Source organism: Bison bison, unplaced genomic scaffold (genome assembly GCF_000754665.1).
Source record: "Bison bison bison isolate TAMUID 2011002044 unplaced genomic scaffold, Bison_UMD1.0 scf7180017864487, whole genome shotgun sequence".
In the NCBI taxonomy this organism is placed as follows: Eukaryota; Metazoa; Chordata; class Mammalia; order Artiodactyla; family Bovidae; genus Bison; species Bison bison.
The window spans coordinates 5,235,097-5,257,823 of NW_011495047.1; the positions used below are offsets into that span (position 1 = coordinate 5,235,097).

Here is a 22,727-nt window from a genome sequence, read left to right on the forward strand (position 1 = left end):
TTCTAATGCACACTCCTGTGATCGGTAGTAGAATCAGCTCTAAACCCTCCACTGTCCATTGTCATCTGGCCCTCCCTGGATCTTAGGATAGAATCAGAGATGGTTTTGTTAGCTCTTGATCTCAGGATTTTAACTGTGGCCTTGGGAACAGAGCACACTGTCCACTAAACAGATGAGACAGATGGTGACCTACTCGACTGCTCATGTCAGCCTCCTCCACAAGGATGCTCACCTTATAATATATATGCTTGATGCAGAATCAGGTTGTAGAAAACAAACTTATGATTATCAATGGGGAAAGAGGGGGGTAGGGTGAGGGATAAATTAGGAATTCGGGAGTAACATATACACACTGCTGCTTATACAACAGGACTGACTGTATCGCACAGGGAATTATACTCGGTATTTTATGATAACATTTCTGGGAAAAGAATCTGAAAAAGAATATATATGTATGCATGTGTATATATGTGAATCACTTTACACCTGAAACTAAGACTACATTGTAAATTAACTATACTTCAATTTTTTAAAAAAATGAAGAAAAAAAAGGCAGAATCAGGCCCCATCACCCTTCCCAGATGCCCTGGATGGAGCCGTCTCTGGTTCCACCCCAGCCCTAGCCCAGCCTCTCAGCTTCAGTGAAGTTGCCGTGCTTTCTGAGATCTCGTTCTGTGCCAGACTCTCCGAGGACCTCAGTCAATGCTCGCAAAAGCCCATAAAGTATAGGTACTGTTATCATTGCCATTTCACAAGTGAGAGAACAGAGGCTCAGAGCAGTCATGTCACTCACCTGAGGATGAGCGTGGGGGAGATGGAGCTGGTTATGCCCCAGCCTGCCCAACTCCACAGAACACACCTCTGCCTCTGACGCAGGAGCCGTGGGGTCAAGGCCTGGCTGGCTTTTGCCTCAGCATCTTCACACAGGGCTGAAACCCTCTTATCCCTCCACCATGCTTTTGGCCACCGTGACACCCAGATTCTCCACTGGGTACTTTACATGCATGTATCACTCAGCCTCCTACAAGGGAGCTCTTGTTATCAGTGTTTGCATATCAGGAAATGGAGAAAGTCAGTTTCCCAAGATCAATATGGTGTCACTCTCACGGCTCCAGGAACCGACTTTACTCTCTTTTCATCTTCCTGCATCTTAGTTCTCTATTCCAAGTATTCCCCAGCACTGCTTATGGCATCCTGTGTTCTAGCGATCCTCACAGAAATGGGATTAGCATGACTCAACTGGACTCTGTAAAGCAGTGCAACTTCATGATCATCACATTTTCATGTCTGAATTTTATTTTATTTATTTCTTGGCTGCGTTGTGTGGCACGGGGGACCTTAGTTCTTAGTTCAGCCAGGGATCGAACCTGCACCCCCTGCAGTGGAAACACAGAGTCTTAACCACTGGACCACCAGGGAAGCCCTGGTGACTTTCCCTTGACTTTTAATTGTAGCAGGTCAGTAACTGACAGAAATTCATTATGAAAAACAATTAAAAAGAAGATAGGAAAATTCCAAATGTCATCCCATAGAGAGCCAATCTATAGTTGTGTTTTAGGCACAGCAAAGCGAAAAGAATCTGTATTGTGAAAGGACCATGAGAGCAGGGGGGATATTATCTTCACTCAGTGTATCTCATACTCCATTTGTCAGCAATTTATTGACTGCTGACAATTTCGAACAAAGTTGTCAAGTGGACTGGGTTTCCCAGATGGCACTAATGTTAAAGAACCCATCTGCCAACGCAGGAGACATAAAAGACATGGGTTCCATCCCTGGGTTGGGAAGATCTCCTGGAGGAGGGCATGGCAATCCACTTGGCTGGAGAATCCCATGGACAGAGGAGTCTGGCAGGCTAAAGTCTATGGGGTCGCAAAGAGTCGGACACAACTGAGCAGCTTAGCACATACCCACGTCCAATGGATTGAAACAATGTCACAACATTACAGAATCTGTGGCACAGAGTTTATCTTTACTGTCCCAAGTTCGTTTCTCAATTCTTCCACTTCGAGATCATTCTCTGGTATCAGCAGCCTTGCAAATCTCCTTTGGTCCCCCAGTGATCATAATAAAAATAAAGGCTTTTTATTATGTGAGAGAAGAATTTTTCCAGCATCCTCTTTGCCTTTTCTCCAAGATCATCGGACATGGTAGTGACAGTTAGAGGTTGTTCGGCAATCCCGGTACCCACCTGGAGCATCGCTCCATCAGAACTTGGCAATGTAGTTGAAGACATGAGCCTCGGTCTCAGCGGAGACAGTGAGGTGGGGAATGGGGACGGGTCCTTAGCAGCCTCGGGAAGGCAATAAAACCACCACTTTATCTTCCTTGTGTTCACAAGCTGCATAGAATCTCCAGCTTCGGAACAGCTTTATAGCAAGACAGCCAACACTAACCGTGCACCTATGGAGTCCTGGGCTAGGTACTGAAGTGCGGAGATGAGGAGCAGGTGATCCAGCCCCGGAGGAGCTGATGGTAGACCGGCAGGGAGGCTGGTACCCAAGCAGATCATTTCTGCATCATCGGTTTCATGGGAGGCAAAGGGGCTGGATGCTGTGCAAGTGCTGAGGAGTCACTTAGTGGTGTCCAACTCTGTGACCCCACGGACTATAGCCTGCCAGGTTCCTCTGTCCATGGAATTTTCCAGGCAGGAATAATGGAGTGAGTTGCCATTTCCTACTCCGGGGGATCTTCCCGATCCAGGGATCGAACCCATGTTTCTTGAAGGAGGTAATTCCTGAGTTGAGTCTGAAAGAATAAATAAAAGGAGGAAGAGGAGACCATTCCAGTGAGAGTGAACAGTGTGGAGAAAACTACAGAGGCCTGAAACATCCCATTAAGCATGTGCTTAGTCATTCAGTTATGTCTGACTCTAAATGACCCCATGGACTGTAACCCACCAGGCTCCTCTGTCCATGGAATTTTCCAGGCAGGAATACTGAAATGAGTTGCCATTTCCTTCTCCAGGGGATCTTCTTGAGCCAGGGATTGAACCTGGGTATCCTGCTTTGCAGGCAGATTCTTTACTGTCTGAGCCACTAGGGAAACCCCAGTGACTTTTCCTTTCACTTCTAATTATAGTCTGCCTTAATCCATTGTGTGTGCTCAGTCACTCAGTCATGTCCAACTCTGTGACCCCACGGACTATAGCCTGCCAGGTTCCTCTGTCCATGGAATTTTCCAGGCAGGAATACTGGAGTGAGTTGCCATTTCCTACTCCGGGGGATCTTCCCGACCCAGAGATGGAACCCACGTTTCTTGCATCTTCATTGACAGGTGGATTCTTTATCACCCATTAAGCATAGGTAGCTACAGAACTCTTCTATCATCTGAGTGCAGAGGAGGAACCAGGAGAGATGGAGCTGAACCTGGAGAAGTTCAGGGAGAACCTTGCTTGCCATCTTCCCATGGAATCCAGATTTTATCTTGTGGCCACCGGGAGTCTTTCAAACTTCTTTTTTCTTTTAAATATTGTTAGGCAGTATTTGCCTAACCTTCATCCTCTGGCTTTTTGTTCTCCATTTCCTCAAATAATTTCCTGCCTCTGGAATTTTGATTCATTTGCATCTCTTCAGAAGTTTTGTATTTCTACTTCCCTGTACCAATTGAATTCTGCTTTTTCCTGCTTGGATATTATTTATAGTGACAGAAAAGATGCACACTGAGAGCAAGGTGTTGGAGCCTCTTTTATTAAATGCAGTTCCTTGGCATTGTGTAGGATGTGGCTTATTCTCAGATTGGGTGCCCAGTTATTTCTAGGGAGTTGGGTCTCTCTTCTATATTTTCCTTGGGTTGGAACTGGTCTCCTGTGTTCAAATATACATCAAAAAAAAAAAATTGAAGCCAAGTAGTTGGTAGAAAAACACTAGAGGAATTTTGTTTACGATTTTTAAAAATGTTTTACCAAGGAGAATTCCACACATGTACAAAGTAAACAGAATATGTATGTGAACCCCTTGTAACCTTCATCCAGCTTCAACAGTCTTCAGCGTCCTGCCAAGCTTATTTCATCCGTAACTCCACACACGCTTCACTAGATGAATTTTTCAGTGCTTTATTTGCAAGGTAAAATTACATATTGGTACATTGTATTAGTGTATATTTATTGGAAAAAAAACCCACATATAAGTGTATACTCACAGTTCAAACCTATATTGTTCAAGGGTCATTTGTAATAGATTCTTTGTACTGTTCGAACACTGCTGGTCACTGAGTGGTCAGTGTCTGCCCTGGTAGCTTGAGGTCGGTGAGCAAATTACCCTACAAACCCAAGTCTGCCATCTAGTGGCCGTAACGAGTAATTTCATTCTGGACCTCAAGGAGAAAGATTGCTTTTACACAGGCTGTTTTTTCCTAACACGTTTCCAGGAAGCAATTGTAATGAAATATCTGCTTTCTATTTCCATAAACGTAGTGTCGTATTCATCTAAAGCTGGAATTTATTTTGGCATAGTATTCTAGACAACTTTCTGTGTAGTCTCATTTTACTTAAAAAATCCCAGGATGACTATTGCATATTTTAAACCAAATCATGCCCTTGTGCACTTTTATTAATAGAACCACTGTAGGTAAGCAATGTGATTTTTCTAAACTCACCTGGAGGGTTTTTTTTTTTTTTTCTGCTGGATTGGCACCATTTGTGCATATGCTGTTGTATTTGCTTGAGTTCAGGGGAGCACAAATTGTTTTCCTTCTTTTGATAACTGTGATCTTCTGCTCAAGGGGGAATATTTCTGTCCCACCATAGCTTACTGAGGGGTCCAGGACTCAGTAGACTGTGGTTTCCACTACTTCTAGAGAGGAGCTAGAGAATGGAAATCCCATTTTGATTGGGAACTCTTGCTACGTGGGAGGTACTATTCTAGGTAGTGGTCTAGGTATTTAACAAAGAATATGTATCATTTGGGTATTAACAGATACACACTGCTGCTGCTGCTGCAGATACACACTGCTATATATAAAATAGATAACAGTGGCCTACTGTATAGCACAAGGAACTACAGGCAATATCTTGTAGTAACCTGTAATGGGAAAGAGTCTGAAAAAGAATATATATATGTAGTATATACACATATAAGTATATACTATATATATATATGGGCTTTCCCGGTGGTGCTAGTGGTAAAGAACCCTCCTGCCAATGAAGGAGGTGTAAGAGAGGCTTGTGCAATCCCTGGGTTGGGAAGATCCCCTGGAGGAGAGCATGGCAATCCACTCCAGCATTCTTGCCTGGAGAATTACTACGGGCAGAGGAGCCCGGTGGGCCATAGTCCATAGTGTTGCAAAGAGCTGGACACAACTGAAGCAGCTTAGCATACACACATGCATTTTATATATGTAAGACTCTATCTATCTATATATCATATATTCTTATATCTGTATAAGAATCTATATATATCAGTAAGAATCTATGGCATATATATGAATCACTTTGTTGTACACCTGAAACTAACACAACATTGTAAATCAACTATATTTTAATTAAAAAAAGAATATCATTTAATACACCCAGTCACCTTTAAAGAAAGGGATGATTGCTATTTCCAGTTTACAGGTTGGTCAGTCAGAGTATGGAGAAATTAAATGAATTATCCTGGATGTGAATAACTATTGCAAGGCGATCTGAGGCCCTACAGTCCCTATCCTTAAACACCTCACTATACTGCCTCCCACATGAGCAGATAAAAATTGGAAATTATATGTTAGAAAACATAAGCTCATGCCTCTGCCAGGCTATTTACCTCGCTGGATAGTTGCTTCAGCCAAGTGGCCCTTGAAAACATGACTTTGACAGGTCAGATGAAATGTGCCCAAAAGAACTTGGATAAGACCACTGTATGCTATCACCCCTGATTCAAGATGAACAGGTAGGAACAACATGTATTGGCCTTGATTGAATTTAATTACTGGAATGTGGCCACAGCAGAGAGAGGAATTTCTGTATGCACTGAGCTTCCTAATGGTCATAGTAGACATCACTGGAAACTCATGGCAAATAAAGCTTTTTGCCTGTAAAGCAGAACTGGAATACCCTGTACAATTACTGTATTAACGCTCGATACCCCAAAACACAGTTCAACCTGTACTTCTGTTCTCCACCTGGGTTTGTAGACGGGACACAAATTCATGTTCATTCTTCCTGGTTTCATGTGTTATTATTAGCTGGCTCTCAGTTTATAGTCTAATTCCAGGAACTGGTGAAAAGTGACAGATAAGAGAACTGAACTAGAAGAGCAGTCTTAACAGCTGGAAATTGGTGCCCAGAAAGGCTAAGGGGCTTGCCCAAGGTCACACAGTCCATTAGTGGTAGAACCGGAATGAGAATTCTGGTTTCCGGATTCTCCATTCAAAAGCATGGTGTTATTTATACTACTTGCCGTTCTGGATTATTCTTTCTGCTGTTCACAGCACAGAAATCTTAACAGCAGACTACATCTTCTGCCTCTCAACTTTGTCTGAAATCTTTTAGGGAATGGGATGAGCAAGACATAGGAAAATGCATTCATATGTATATGTACTTCATTGACTATTTCAATATTTTCAACATTGCCATGTTTTAATGTGAAATAATTGAAAATATGACTCGGTCTCCTAGAGACAAGAAATTTCTGGGGGTAGATAATATTGTGAGTATATTTTTATAGTGTTTTTCCAGGCACAGAAGTACCACTTTACATGTTTATTTACTTACTCTTATTATATAGCATTGATCTGCGAATCAACTTCTGCTCCATTTAATAATGATGTTATTTTATTCTTATTTAAAACAACTAATATTGTTTAGTACCCAATGGATAAAGCCTTTTTCCAGACATTATCTCTTTACACCTTCATAGCAATCCTGCTAAACAAAAAGGACAGGAGGACTGAATCCCCATTTTGCAGATCGAAAATCAAATTACGAAAGGATTACGTGTCACAGCTGATTAACCAGACTCAGTTCACTTTACTCCTACATCAGTGTTTATGCTCAGCCTCTCCAGCTCTGGTTCTCTCCTGCAGAGAGTTTCAGAATCCTCTGCAATGCTTGTTAAGCACCGGTGGCTGGGTTCCGCCTTCAGAGTTGGTGTGGTTTAGTAAGTCTGGGGTGGGGGCCCAGGAATCTGCATTTCTGACAGATCCCCAGACAATGCTGGAATGGGGAACATACTTGGAGAACTGCTGCTCTAGAGCTTTGCCATAACATTTTTGAACATTTGGCAGATAATCAATCCCTTCTCTGTGATACCGAAAGTCAAAAGACTCTGAAAGCTAAACATTTTTCCCTGAAGGTTGGTGCAATCTCATTTGGCAGCAAAGCCCGACCTGAACTGAGGTGAGGCTATTTATATTCTTTCTTTATCCCCTGGTGTGACAGTATATACTGTTTGCTGCAGAAACGTTAATGCGTTGGATTACTGGGGGTGCCCCAGACCTTTCTGGGCGGTGTTCCATAGCAGACACACTGTAATTCCTTTTAGAATCTGAAAAACCCTGAAATCCAAAACACATTTAGTGCCGAAGATTTCAGATAAGGGACTGTACATTTGTACTCACCTGACAAAACGGATTGTACTCTTTGCTTTTGACGTCGCAAAAATGCCATTTTTAGATAGCCACAAAAGGCTACACACTTCAACTTAGTATATACCTTTTGAGACATCTTTTTGGAAAGGTGTTTCAAAAGCTTCTATCCTTTAGAAAAGCTGCAGCCTGCTGATCTGTAAGGAAAAGGATTAGGTAGCCCTTCCCCCAGTCACCTGGGAAAAACCCAAGGTCATGGTGATCTGAAATGGATATGTCCTGAAGCTTAATTATATTTATAGGAACACCATCAATAAGGACAATGATGCTTTGGACCAGACTCACTCTGAAGCTTTGGTTTTCCACCTGGGAATGGGATGCTCTGAAGGCTGCAGGTTTGGGTGAGGAGGAAGGAGAGGAGGGCTCAGTCATTTTATTTAATAATGAGTCAGGCTGAAATCATGAGACAGTTATTCAGATCTCCCAAACATCATTTCATTTAAATGAGAATGCTTCTTAGAGCTATTATAAAACCATAAAAAGCATATTCATCAGGAAACACCAACATGGACTGTAACTGGATTATATGAAATTGCCCGAGCTAAAATGAGTTACAGAGCAAAAAATAGTTTAAACCTTCACAATTCATTTATGTGGAGCTTGGAGTTTTGTCTTCCATTCCCAGAATCATCGGGATTTGTGGCCACTGAACAGAGGTAGGTGTGGTCCCCCAGCTGTGCTTTCTGGAAGCCCCCTCTTTCCCAGACAGTGCCCTACAGACCCAGAGTTCATCATGTTCAGAGACTGACAATCAGAGATTGTCCGGAGAGCAATGTGCCTGGAAGCCGTCACTGTCTCCCTCCCAGGAACAAAGCGGCTCTTTGCTACCTGTGTTTCTGTCTTTTTTTTTTTTCTATTTATTATTATTATTATTTGGCTGTTCCATGCGGCTTGTGGAATAGTGATTCATGGGCCAGGAACAGAACCCATGCCCCCTGCGGTGGAAATGTAGAATCTTAACCACTTGGATAGCCAGGGAAGACATAACTATGTTTCTGGCCCAGCAGGGTCCTTGCCCCTGTAAGATCTGCCCTCTTGGACACTTAATTCTCTGGGTCTCTATTTCTCATTCATCTACTTTTCTATTTTCTAGATCCATGTACACTCTTCAATGAGGGTCAGAACTGAATTGATTGATTGGTCTCCATTTGTCCGCTGTCCTCTGGGAGCCCTACTTTGTACATCAGGCCACCAATTCAAACAGTTGGACTCTCTGAGCACTTTAGTTGCGGAACCTTCTAGATGGATCCAAAGAGTAATCTCTCCAATTTTCCAAAAAGATTAACTCCCCACTCCATCAACACTACAGGCCAGTTGAAATAGTTCACTGAATGTCTCCCCAAGCGATATACTGGTTTTGTTCTTAAGAAACTTCTATTCTGGATTTGGTGTCTTTATTTGGAGATAAGGTTTCAGATATCCAAGCTGAGCTCTGTTTAGCAGAGCTGCTGCAGCCTTGATCTGTGCACTGCAGAACCCCTCAGCATCCTGGACCATGTGAGTGACAGGTGCCCTGAGGCTTGAGTGGTGTACAACCTGCACAATCATATATGGCAGCTCTTTAGTGTCTCATACTTTATGAATAAAAATTCCAAGAAAAGGACTTCCCTGGTGGTCCATTGGTTGGGACTTCATGCTTCCACTACAGAGGGCACAGGTTTGATCTCAGGTTGGGCACCTGCCAGGTGCAGGAGGTGCAAGTTTGATCCCTGGGTAGGGAAGATCCCTTAGAGAAGGAAATGCCAATCCACTCCACTCTTGCCTAAAAAATCCCGTGGACAGAGGAGCCTGGTGGGCTATGGTCCATGGGGTCGCAAAGAGTCGGCCATGACTAGCACGCATGGAGAAACTAAGATCCAGCATGTCAAAATAAATAAACAAATTTCAGTTCCTCTTTAAAAAAAAATATTCCAAGATGACAGGACTCATTAGAGGATCAAGTCCATACGTCCCGAGATCTGTGGGATTTACATAAATCCCAGGATATAAATACTTCTGTAAAGCCTGCATGTCTGTCTGGACAAGATCACCATCAGAAGACCAGGTTTCAAGCTCCGGAGGCCGATAGACTATGGTAGTAATAGCACCTGCTGTTGTTTCCAGTGGCTTAGGCCCTGGGCCAGGTATTCATCAGCTTTGCTAGAGCTGTCAAAGCTGAGTGATGCTTATTCAGCTGTCCTTCATCCCATTCCATTCCCTTTCTGTATTTACTCACTCCAAAGAAGGCATTTATAAATGACCAGCCTTGACTGTTTATAAACAAATCAGAAAACCCATGGCATCTGGGGATATTAGCGAATGAATGGCCGTCGGCTTAGTTGCAAGAAATCAATCATCATGTGTTTATTTAGTGCCTACTTTAGGGTGCTGTGCGGATGCAGACATCAGAGGCACAGCTGACGTCTTCTGAGTTCTTGTGCATTACCCACGTGGGGATTCTTTTAATGTTTTAAGTTTATGAGGTCACTCTTAATATCTCTATTTTGTAGATGAGGAAGGTGAAGAGTAGAGTGGGTAGAGTAATCCAAGGTCATAGGATTAACAAGTGCCCACATGTGTATTTGAACCCAAGGCTTTCTATTCTTCAATTTGTTGATATCATATTGATTTATTTGCATATATTGAAGAATCCTTGCATCCCTGGGATAAATCCCACTTGATCATGGTGTATGATCCCTTTAATGTGTTGTTAGTTTTGGTTTGCTAATATTTTGTTGAGTTTTTTGCCTCTGTGTTGATTGGTGATACTGGCTTGTAATTTTCTTTTTTTGTATGATAACATTGTCTAGTTTTGGTATCAGGGTGATGGTGGCCCCATGGAATGAGTTTTGGAGTATTCCACTCTGCAATTTTTTGGAAGAGTCAACTCAACACTTTCTGATTCCAAATTTTGCCCTCTGAATCAATATCCTCTGCTGTTTTCCCCTTCCTGACCTCCCAGGCTGTTCAGTTCATAGCCCCATCTTTATAACTCACACCCTAACAGACTGATGGGACTTTAGATAAAGTGACTGCAGAGGCTTTATAACAGGCAGGAAGTAAGTTCCTTCTTTAGGCCGACTATACAGTATTGATGATACAAAGTGGGAATGACCTCAAGAGGAACTCAGCCCCATTAGCTAACTTCAGCCAGAAAAAGACAGCTAGGCCCTTGGCTTTGATGGTCTCCTTCAGTTAGTTAATAATAAATAACTCTGTACATGAAGTCCCTTGTTCTTTGACTTGGGGCTACACTTCACAGCTGACTCACCCTGCCGGTTCCATAGGGAATCATGCTCCTCTGAGTTAGTCATGGAAGAAAGCATTATGGAAGTTTTCCAACTGCTGGAATGGGGCACTGCTCACATCTGAGTGTCTTCCAAGCTAAAGTCATTTCCTCCAGGTTCTTTGGAGGAGATCTCTAGGGTCTTAATTAAGCCCCTGAACCAGTGCCTGGGGAGTAGCCAGTCTTCCATTTGAGCAGTCTGGTGACTTTTGGGTACATTCCCCTGAGCTTCCAGCTGAGGACATGTCAAGCCCTCCATTCTTCAGGAAAGAATGTGGTTCTACTTTCCTCTCATTTAGATGTCAGCTCTGGCCAGACATATAGTGTGGGGCCTCCAACCTATGAAACCTGGGTCTATGACCTTGAGGGAAAAAGCATTAGGAAAGATGGGCTGGAGGCCGTGGGCCCCCTACTCTACCGTGGGTATATTCTAAGTTCTGTCTTTGTTTCAAGATAGAGCTCCAGAAAGCAGAATCTTGGGACCATTTCTCCTCATGGAACTGCCTTTGCATTTCCCCAGTTGTTTGGAGATGCAGCCATATGGAAATCACATCTTTCTTCTATAGTGTTAATTATCATGGAGCACAGAATCCAGCCTGCCACCAAAATGCTCTACACAAATTTCCACACAAGCAGCTGCTTTTCTAACTTAGTGGCAAGGAGAAGAAAAAAAAAGAAACAAAATGTTGCTTCTCTTGAGGAGATGGTCTGCTTCCTCCATTCTTATTGGATCTTGTAACTATCACCTTTGCCTGTTAACTCCGAGACCCAGAGCCCGTTTCTCAGTGATGCTTTTGATCCTTGTGATCCTCTCTGGTCAACTTTTATGGTCTTAGCACTCTAGTTTAATTTCATTATCAATACTCTACATAGATTTTGGAAAGCATCGGGGGACAGATTTTTATCATTAAACATTTGCTAAGTGTCAGCTCTGCAAGAGTCGTTGTGTGGTAGAGGGCTCAGTGTGTGATGTTCAACAGAGGATCACAGAGAATGACCTTGGACTTGAAAATAATGGCAGCTGGCACTGACTATATTTGTACATACGAGCTGTGTGTGCTGTGCTTAGTCGTTCAGTCACGTCCAACTCTTTGTGACCCCATAGACTGTAGTCTGCCAGGCACCTCTGTCCATGGAGATTCTCCAGGCAAGGATACTGGAGTGGGTTGCCATGCCCTTCTCCAGGGGATCTTCCCAACCCAGGAATTGAACCCGGGTCTCCTGCATTGCAGACGGATTCTTTACCATCTGAGCTACCAGGGAAGCCCTGTATATATGTATGTTTGTTTATTTGTATTAGGCTATTTGAAATAGTAGAAAATATAAAAACTATTATGTATTTATGAGCTGAGTGATACCTTCGACATGTTAAACTAATAGTATGAGATGAAATATGATGATGCACCATAGGAATGTAGAGGAGGGGGCACGTGGGGAGGCCTGAGATGGATTCCAGGAAGATGTTTAGCATGAAAAACCAGTGGTAGAGGGCATGTGTTGTTCAGTCACTAAGTCACTTAGATGTAGACCCACTCCAATCCCACAGACAGAGGAGCCTGGCAGGCTACAGTCCATGGGGGTCACAGAGAGGCAGACATGACTGAGCATGACACACACCATGTTTAATTAGTCATGAAAATAAGGGAAAATGTGGAGACAAATGCAGTGGTACATTTTCCCTTGCTGTGTGAAAAATAAAATACCAACCAAGCAAAAGCAGGAGATTCTCAGGTTTTAATGTCCCTTGACCCAGCAGCTTTACTTTAGCTTACCTGCCAACAAGCCAATTGCCTATCAAACAACGGTAAATTCAGAGTGAATTCAAACACTACATTCATAGTGATTTCTTAGCAACTCCGAGAGAGGCGCCTTCATGAAGTAACACTGAATTGTCCACTGACCTCACTTTTGCTCCCTGCTAGGGTGTGTCGATGACAGAGTAACCACTGGCCCAGCAGTGGGGGACCTGGATCCCGACCCAGCTCCTGGAGTCTCCAGGAACATAATGGGAGATACAAAGAGCTCTTTCTCTGGGACTCATTTTTTTATGACCTCAGTATCTCCTGCATGTCTTCCAGATCTGAAATACCATTTTGCTTTTGCTTTCCTTGTCAGCTTAGAATACTTATCTTGCAGTATCCTTGGTGGCAAATATTATTTTCCTTATTTTACAAATGAAAACACCTAGATTTCCGATAGTTCTGGGACCCAGAAATGATAGCCTACAGCGAACAGTGTCAGATTCTTGATCTCCAAAGAGGATTTAGCTTCTGGACCAGGGACCAGGCTTGATCACTCAAGAGCTTTTGTGTAGTAGAGTTTTATTGAAGTATGAAAAGGAACAGAGAAATCTTCTGACATAGACATCAGAAGGGCGATGGAGAGTGCCCCACTCACTAGTCTTTAGCAAGGGCGTTATATACTTTTAAAATTAGTTATTGCAGTAAAGCTACAAAAGAATGTCTCAAGGTTGAAAAGATCTTACTAGACCCACTCCCACAGTTTACATTTTAGGGTAACAGGACTAAAACTTGACAATAGAAAGATTTTACCAGACCCACTCCCATAATATACATTCTAAGATATCAGGATTAGTCAGAAGGTGTTCAGGAAGGAGAAACTGTTCTCAAGCAGGATACATTGTTGTTATATAATCCTTAGTACAGAGTTTAAACTGAGTTGTTTGTTGTGTAATCATCAGTTCTGGGCTTAAAGAAAAAAATATTTTATGTGATTAAGACTAAGGAATGTAGAGGAAAAAAACAACAAAAAAAGACATTTGTCCTTTCCTCCTCCTTGAGAATTCCAGACTGCTATCTCCTCCTTGAGAGCCCCAGACCCCTTTCTCCTCCTGGGGGACCCCGGACTTCTTATCAACCTGCCTAGGAACTGACTCTTTCAGTAAGACATTAAAGCTATAAGATATTATACATAGCTTTAAAGCTACATTAAAGCTATGCTTCTAACAGCAGTAACTGGCATAGCCTTTGAGGAGTTGCTTTCATGCTTGGCGAATGACCAGGCAAAGTCTTGGGCACCTTTCGCTTCCAAACTGAGAGGACTCCACCTGTAAGTGTGACCAGACCAATTCCTTTTCCTCATTTTGCGAATGCCGATATCCAAGAACAATTAACAAGGGAACTTTCTGGGTCGATCATATCTCAAAGAATTCCGAGCACTTGGCCATTTACATGATGATGGCTCCTAGAGACCTTACCTAGGAAAAGGAATCTTTTAGGATTTCCGACTTTACAGAATAGTTGGAGAGAAGATAAGACAGTTCTGATGTGGTCTTGCGTTATATCCACCTTAGTGTGAGGGTGGCAGAGGGCCATACATGTTTAATCTTGGGCAATGTGCTTTATCTCCAAGCTGCAATTTCCTGGTCTACTACTTGATGAAAATACCTTGCTTAGAATTGTTGCAGTGTTGAAAGTAAATAGTGAAATGTGTTTGACTGTCCAGCACAGAGCCTGGTACAGATGAAGAGCTCAGTAAATGCTAGTTGGTACTGTTGCGGTGATGACCCCTTGGTTCCATCCCATCTGTTTTGCATCTCTAGTTCCAAATGACTGCTAAGAAATATGATTATTGTAATGATGCACTACTCTTCAGCACTATCTTTTGCATGGATAATAAGAAACACCCTTGGGCATGCTGCCTGGGAGAGAATTCTTCCCTTGGTTATATTCCATAGAGTTCCCGTAAGTTAATTTTCAATTAGAGTTGGAAGAGATCTCTGCGGTTACCTAGTCCACCCTGATTCTGGGCCATGCCTATGATGGTTCGGTACATTTGGTTTCTATTCAACACATGTTTATTGAAGCTCTGTGCTCTGTTCCCTGTTTATGAAATCCAAGCCATCAAAACTAGATCTCAATGATGATGGACCAAAATGCTATTTGCACAGCAACCCGTGGTCCTAAAAGGAGGAACTTCACACCCGCCAATGTTATTGGACACTGGTTATCTGCCATCTCCTCTCTTTTTCCTAAGAGGGAACCCCGTTTTTTCAGGCATATCCACTATTCCCTCATTCAGTCCATGTAGCTAAAGAGAGGCTGACTCCATCTTGATCTCCATCCTAAGTCTGATGAGTTTAAGAGCAATCCTATCCCAGCTGGCAGTGACTGGCTCACTAATAGACATCCAGGCTTCTAGGTATGTCAACAAAACAATCTACATGTTATTTAAACCAATTTGAGTTGGGTTTTCTATGGTTCAAAGTCGAAAGTATTCTGAACCACCCATTTAACATGAATCAATTCTAGTTGGAAATGTTAGAGCTTCTGGTTTAGATTTTCTTAAAAAAAATTTTTTTTTTTTCGATTTATTTGGCTGCATCAGATCTTAGTTACGGTACTCGAGATCTCTAGGTGTGGCAAGAGAACCATTAGTTGTGGCATATGGGATCTAGTACCCCATCCAGTGAGTCTTAGCCACTGGACCATCAGGAAAGTCTCCTTGACTTCGCTTTTTTATTCCTTTCACAAGTTTCCCTCGACATTGAGTGGTGATTGGCTGTCAAGTAGGACTGGCCTGGAAATGGCATGGGATAGACTGATCAAAGCCTATTACATTCACGTTGATGTATGGCAGAGGCCAACACAATATTGTAAAGCAATTATCCTCCAATAAAAAAGAAAAGAAAAGCCTATGACACAGTCACAGGCAAGGCCAAAGGAGTGGTGCTTACATTTCAGAAGTGTCAAAGGATAGGTATTAAGTGATGGAACATAAAATCTTATATAATTTGAGTAGAAAAAATGGTACAGTTTGTTGGTGGGGAATTCTTCTGCTCCTCCTCACCCTTCTCACTTACTCCTGAGGAGACAGAATGACAGAGCTGATTGGTAGATTGGTGGAGTGGATAGAAAATGCTTAGCTTGGTTCATCACTCTTGTCTTCCTCTTGGGGTTGGGTATGCCTGAAGGAAGCAGGAATTCTTTTCCATCCTCCATGTTTTGAGCTTCACCTGGACACACTCATTGAGGAAAGGGCTGCCCTGGACCAGTTTGTTTGTAATTAATGAGGAAGTCTGGCCGGTCCCCTGGGGCTCTTCCTCGATTACGTAGCTTACACTTAGCCAGCCCCCGGAATGAATAAGTGTGGTATTTTGGCCATCATTTTTATTTGCTTATTTTGTTGCCAAGATTGTTTAGAACCAAGGTTATTTTTCTGGACCCCCAACCCCGCAACAGAGTTGATTCTCGTGATGAATAGGGACTTGTCAGAAATCATCACCTAGGGTAAAAGCACTGTAAGAACCATGCCTCACTAATTAAAATGGTAGAGCTGGTCCCAGCTTGCATATTTTCTTTTTTTATCCTTAGTTAAAATGAGTTCTTAGCCATTTGGGTCTTTAGTCCTTTGAGAAGCTGATGCTTAAATTTACAGATGCTCTCCCCAGAAAAAGCCACAAACACACCATTTTCACACCATGTCAGGGTACGCAGGTATCCCCCTCCACATCTCCTCTGGGACCCTTGTGGGCCCATGCATCTCAGGTTGACTCCCAAGTTAAGTCCTTAGAGGGTATCTCACTGAACAATAGATATAAACTGAAAAAGAAAGAAATCTGTAAAAAAAAAAAAAATGTGTGATGATGCAGGCAGCATATAATGGTACCCGGGAATGCACGTCCAACGTGGAGAGTGAACTCTGTGTTGGAGCTGGACACTGTCTGAGTGACAGAATCAACTAGAACAGTGGTCCCCAACCTTTCTGCATCAGAGACCAGTTTCGTAGAAGGGGTATGCTTTTGGGATGTGCATTTTATTTCTATTCTTATTATGTCACCTCCACCTCAGATCATCAGGCATTAGATCCTGGTGTTTGGGGCCCCTTGTCCTAGAAGGTTTAAACAAAGAGACTTTAATGAAGAGACTGCCCAATGAAGAATATCATAACTGACTGAGGGTTGAGATACTCAGAGGCTGGCAATGGTGGGGACATGTTACCACCTTCAGGGTCAAGGAAACAAAGAGAAGAAACATTACTAGGCCTAGCAGAGCTCAAATTAAGTTCACCAGGGGGCAGCTGTGTCACATGAAAATGCAAACATGCCCCCAACTCTTTCTGTCACTGACCCCTGACCTCCTGCTGGGGCCTCCCATTGGCTGACCTCAATGGGAAGCCAGGAGATAAGGGAGCAGGGGTGTGCGTTCCATGGGAGCAGCTTCCTAGTCACAGAGCAAGGCCAAGAAGAGTAGAGAAGGAAGAGAGGAGGGGAACAGAGGATAACCAGGACAGAGCATCAGACCAAACTAAGGAGACAGGCAGAGCTGGGCGTCTGAGTGATACACTTGTGTGCTGGGGAGGTGCTGATCAGGCCTTGGTCTCTGTATATAGACTGGGATTGTACTGAGGACCAAGCCCAGGAGGAAGGTCATGTGAGTGTAGAAGAACAAAGCCCCACGAGGCCTTTTACAGAAAAAAAAAAAAAAAAAATTCCCCCTGCTGCTCTAGTCCAAAAGATAAACAACTCTTAAATTGTAAATCTGGATACTATGTTTAATTTAGAGGAGAGAGTATAGAAAAGTTTCCTAGAGCTGGTTGAATTTAAAGAGGACTTTAAGTGAATGCACCCAAGATACATTTGTTTTTAATTATCGTTTGCCTCATACATGCATTTCAAAATGCTAGGATTAATTGCCAGCTATGTAAATAAACATTAGTAATTAGAACATACCCAGAAAAGAGGAGAAGAAAAACGTTGTTACCCTACATGTAGTTTATTTTTATGATTTTTAATCTGAGATAATGTGTATTTCCAAAGTAAAAAAAAGTAAATCAGCAAGAGGAATCCCCATACTTAGTTTAAAAGATGATGTGTCAAATAGGTCATCTGTTACTGTTGATAAGAGATCCATCAGTATGAGAAAAAAAATAAAAGAAAGCCTCTCCCTCTTGACTGAAAATAATGGGTCAGAATAATTAAGTGATTTAACTTGATCTTGAACTGACATTTCAAATTCATCTTAACCCGCCAAGCCTTTGAAGTTCCACAGTGGCATCATTTTAATACTGGGGCTTTCAAGAGCTTTCTAAATAGGTCAGCATCTCATGTAATCTTCAGGCTGTCACTAGATATTTAGGATATTTGTTGGGAAGAGCAGGTGTTCTTTTGAACTTTCTCCTTTTAAAAACACACAATAATTCCATTTGATGATGGTGTGATTTGACAAGCCTGGAGGTATCAATGGCTGGTGAAGAAAAATAACCAAATAAAACACACAGCTGATAGTACATTCAGTCAAGGCTTTTCTTAAGCCATTTCTTAAACTATGTCGATAAGAATTTACATGTTGAGATGGTGACTTCTCTCCAGCTGAGCCTCCTTTGTGTTATAGACACAAGTCCCCTGGTATGGTACATTTAAATTTGCATGTAATTCTATAGAGATTGGACCATCAGACAATATAGGTATGTCCGAGATAATTAAAAATAGAAAAGAGAGACACTGTTGTAGGAGGTGGGAAGGTGGGCTGCATGTAAGGAATTGAATAGAAAAGTGGTAGTTAGAAGACGGCCAGTGGTCTTTAGGATTTATGCCAAGTGGAGCCCAAAAGAAGTGGCCTCTTCCCAGCCTGTCAGGAAGATATCTGGATATCCTGAATTTTAGGATTTTTACCTGGATGGAGAACCATTTGGAAAAGTCTTAACCTTCTCAAAGTTCAAAAGATATCAAAGTGGAATCTACTTCAAGCTAAGGATACAAGTTGCCCAATGGTGGGAGCTGGTATTATTTAAAACATGCCGACAGATAACCTGAATTCTCAGATTCCTTAAAATGTCATCAACTAGCTATTTTCTCATGCAGCAACTGGCTAAGTGAGCTTTATCTGATGATTCATGATGATAGAAGGGAAATGAAGAACAAACCAATATGTGGAGAAAGTAGAATTTAAGCCTGTAAAATGAAATCTTAAATATTTAGAGAAGGAACTAGATGAGAGACAATTAGATGAAACTGACAGTTTCTTACTCAGGGTCCAAGTTTGTTTTTGTTTTTTTATGCGCCTTATAGTAAAAGTGAAGGAAATGCCCAAGATTCTTATTCATATTTCAATAAACCATTGAGACTGGCCTGGTGAATTGGCTGGTAAGGTTGGCAGCCTGTAGGCAAACATTTGCATGAGTCCCTCTGGCTGGAAGGAAGGTGCCTTTTGGGAAGAGAAAAGAAGAATAGCCCCTCTGCTATGACGATGGTCCACAAGCTCAGCACTGGTCACTCAGCTTTAGGCACTGATGAAGCTGTTCTTATGAAGATTGTTTCATTAAACACACACACACACACACACACACACACACAGAGGCAGTGCTTAGGAAGAGGGATCTTCTCCTTTTATTAAGCATTCAACCAGAACTGGGACTTCCCTGGTGATCCAGTGGTTACGAATCTGCCTTGTAATGCAGGGGATGTGGGTTCAATCCCTGGCCAGGGAACTAAGATCCCACATACCATGGGGCAACTAAGCCTGTGAGTCACAACTAGAGAGCCCATGTGCTGCTACTACTGACCCTGCTCGCAGTAACTAGAGAGTCTGTGCCCTGCAACGAAAGATCCTGCATGAGGCAACAAAGATCCCACGTGCTGCAACTAAGACCCAACACAGCCAAATAAATAAATTAATTTAAAAAATCCAACCAGCACTAAGTATCTATGATGCTGAAGCTGAAGCTCCAATACTTTGGCCACCTGATGCAAAGAGCCAACTCGTTAGAAAGGACCCTGATGCTGGTATTTTCTAATGAATGAAAGCAAGAGGAGAAGGGGGAGACAGAAGATGAGATGGTTGGGTGGCATCACCGACTCAATGGACATGAGTTTGAGCAAACTCCGGGGATGGTGAAGGACCGAGAAGCCTGGTGTGCTGCAGTCCAACGGGTTGCAAAGAGTTGGACACAACTTAGCAACTGCACAACAACGACAGCAAAGTATCTATTATTTGCTTAGCTGGGCAGGTAAAAACTCCTGCCTTCATGTAGATTATACGCTAATGGAAGAAGTCAGTGTAAGGGAGGAAAAAGAATTTCCTCTGCTTTTCTGAGTTCTTGGCTGAGACCCCTGTAATAAAAGACAGATTAACAAGAGAAAAACACTTTTAAATTGAGAAAGACAAGCAGAAGTCTATTAACCTGTGTACCTCATGTATACAGGAAAAATGATAAACTCCCTCGAGACCACTCAAGTCACCACCTTAAAAAGCAGCTTGGACTAGAGACAAAGGAAGGATGTTGGCCTGGGCTGGCTGATTATGGGATGTTACCAGGAAAAGCACAATAAACAAGGCTGAGGTTGTGAGGCAGACTGAAGTCAGTGCCTTCTCCATTGATTAGATTTTCTTGTCATTTAGAGTCATCCTTCTCTTCCCGGTCCAGAGAGGGAGACACTTATAAACAGAGATTTCCTTTATTAATGTAAATTTCCCTTGTGAAAGGGTAACCTCTACTCTGTTTGCAGAGATTGTCCTGTATCTGCTGTTTCTCAAAAAACAATCAGCTCAAAATAACCCTTATGCCAGAGAGACATATTTTGGGGGTGATATATTCTGCTCGCCTTCACTGGACAAGACATAAGATAATTAAACTATCTACTCTGTTAGACTGGTAAATGGAAGAAAGGAAGACAGAGTGATAGGAAATGACTGCTGCTGCTGCTGCTGCTAAGTTGCTGCAATCGTGTCCGACTCTGTACGACCCCATAGACAGCAGCCCACCAGGCTCCCCCATCCCTGGGATTCTCCAGGCAAGAACACTGGAGTGGGTTGCCATTTCCTTCTCCAATGCATGAAAGTGAAAAGTGAAAGTGAAGTCGCTCAGTCGTGTCTGACTCTCAGTGACCCCATGGACTGCAGCCCACCAGGCTCCTCCGTCCATGGGATTTTCCAGGCAAGAGTACTGGAGTTGGGTGCCATTGCCTTCTCTGTAGGAAATGGCAAGCAGGGGTAAAGGTTGCAGTTTTAGGAAGGATGGCCAGGGAAGGCTTCAGTGAGAAGGTGACAAGTGAGTAAAGACCTGAAGGAGATGGGGGAACACTGCCTGTTGGTACCTGGAGAAAGAGTGGTCTGGGTGTTACCGAAAGGTGTGGGGTCTGGCTGCTCACTGCCCCAAAGCCAGAATCAGGCCAGGTTGGTGGAAAGGAAAGTTTGCTTTATTTCAGATGCCAGCAACTGGAGGAAGGGCACAGGGAGAGCAGATATCTGTCCAAAGACCAACTCCCCCTTACCCCGGCAGTCAGTGGGAAAGAGCTTTTATAACAGAAGGAGGGGCTACAGGCAGAAACAGCACGGTCAGTCTGGTCATTGGTGGTCCGACCAGCTTCATCTTGGTCTGACCAGCTACCACCTAGGTACAGTTAATCTTCAGTTCTGGGTTTCCCTGGTGGGTCAGCTGGTAAAGAATCCACTTGCAATGCAGGAGACCTCAGTTTGATTCCTGGGTTGGGAAGATCCCCTGGAGGAGGGCATGGCAACCCACTCCAGGATTCTTGTGTGGACAGTCCCCATGGGCAGAGGAGTCTGGCGGGCTGCAGTCCACAGGGTCACAAAGAGTCGGACACGACTGAGCGACTAAGCACAGCACAGCATCTTCAGTTCCGTTGTTCGTTTGTTCCCATTTCTTTGAGGCCAGTTCTCACAACTGTGGTGACTTATGTCATGGATACAGTCTGGTCACCATGTGGTTAGCTTCTTCCACCTGGTGTTTTAGTATCTGTAAGATGGCTCACAGGATATGGCTCAGACTGTCATCTATAACCCTTGAAAAGGAACTAAAGGTCCTTGACTATGCTTAATGACTGCATTATTATTATTTGGTCTCCTTTGACTGTTTTCCTTTGTTTCTGCATTTCTCCCTTCTCTGATAAACTTATTCTTTGATATAAGTTTTCCACAGACAAGAGGCAGACTGAGGACACAGGGAGGAGGTCCAAGGACCATAGGGGTGTGCTCCGTTTAACAGGCAGGGGAAACTGGCTGATGCGTGCCCACCAGCGTCAAAGAACAGAAGGAGGCTGGTGTGACTGTAGCAGGGCAAGTAAGAGGATGAGTTATATGAGATGAGGCCATTTCTTCCTGGAGCCCAGCTCCACCAGGGACTCCAGAGGACATTAGTCCTCCCTGCCCCCGCCCAGGTTAGTAGTTTGGGGGTCTCTTGGTGATAGCACCTCTGACAGGATCATCAGAACCCCAGGCTGTGTATCAGCAGCAGGTGCTGCATTGAAAAGGTGTCACATAGCATCTCAGACAGGAGGTGCCCTCCAACTGGGCCAGAGGAAAAGAGAAAGCACACAGCATGTTGCAGAGACCAAGGGGCAGTTTGGGGAGACAGCCCTTAAGGTCTCAAGCCAAGTTCAGTGTGTTACAGAACCAAGCTTGGGTCCACCCCTCCACCCCAAAGCCCCGACTCTGTTCAGCAAAGCCAACCTACCAACATGGAGTTGTAGTTAAGGCTGCTGCTGCTGCTAAGTCACTTCAGTCATGTCCGACTCTGTGCGACCCCATAGACGGCAGCCCACCAGGCTCCTCCATCCATGGGATTCTCCAAGCAAGAGTATTGGAGTGGGGTGCCATTGCCTTCTCTGGTAGTGAAGGAAAGTATAGCATTTATATTTGCAAGCCACCAAACATGAGCTCATTCATTTCTGTGGTTTTGGGGGTAAGCTGCTTGATGCCTGCAGAACTAAAAAGAAGAAATAAATTATGGATTATACCCATTCTTTCAGCTATTAATAAATTCCTATTAATGTGTCTTTAGAACTTTCTTTTTACTTCTCGTTTTTTTTTTTTTTTTTTTACTTACTATTCTAGTTTCTTACTGTGAGTATAATTTAGCTTTTTTGGTTTTAATGAAAAGTGTGTTTCTAAATTGACATTTATTTAATGGGAAAATTGTA

General features: G+C 43.1%; 1 protein-coding gene across 1 annotated transcript in view; it reads left to right on the plus strand.

Annotated features, from left to right (window-relative positions):
* The window catches only part of RCAN2 (regulator of calcineurin 2), a 233,395-nt gene that overhangs the window by 59,513 nt on the left and 151,155 nt on the right, over positions 1 to 22,727 (plus strand). The gene's annotated exons all lie outside the window — the stretch shown is intronic.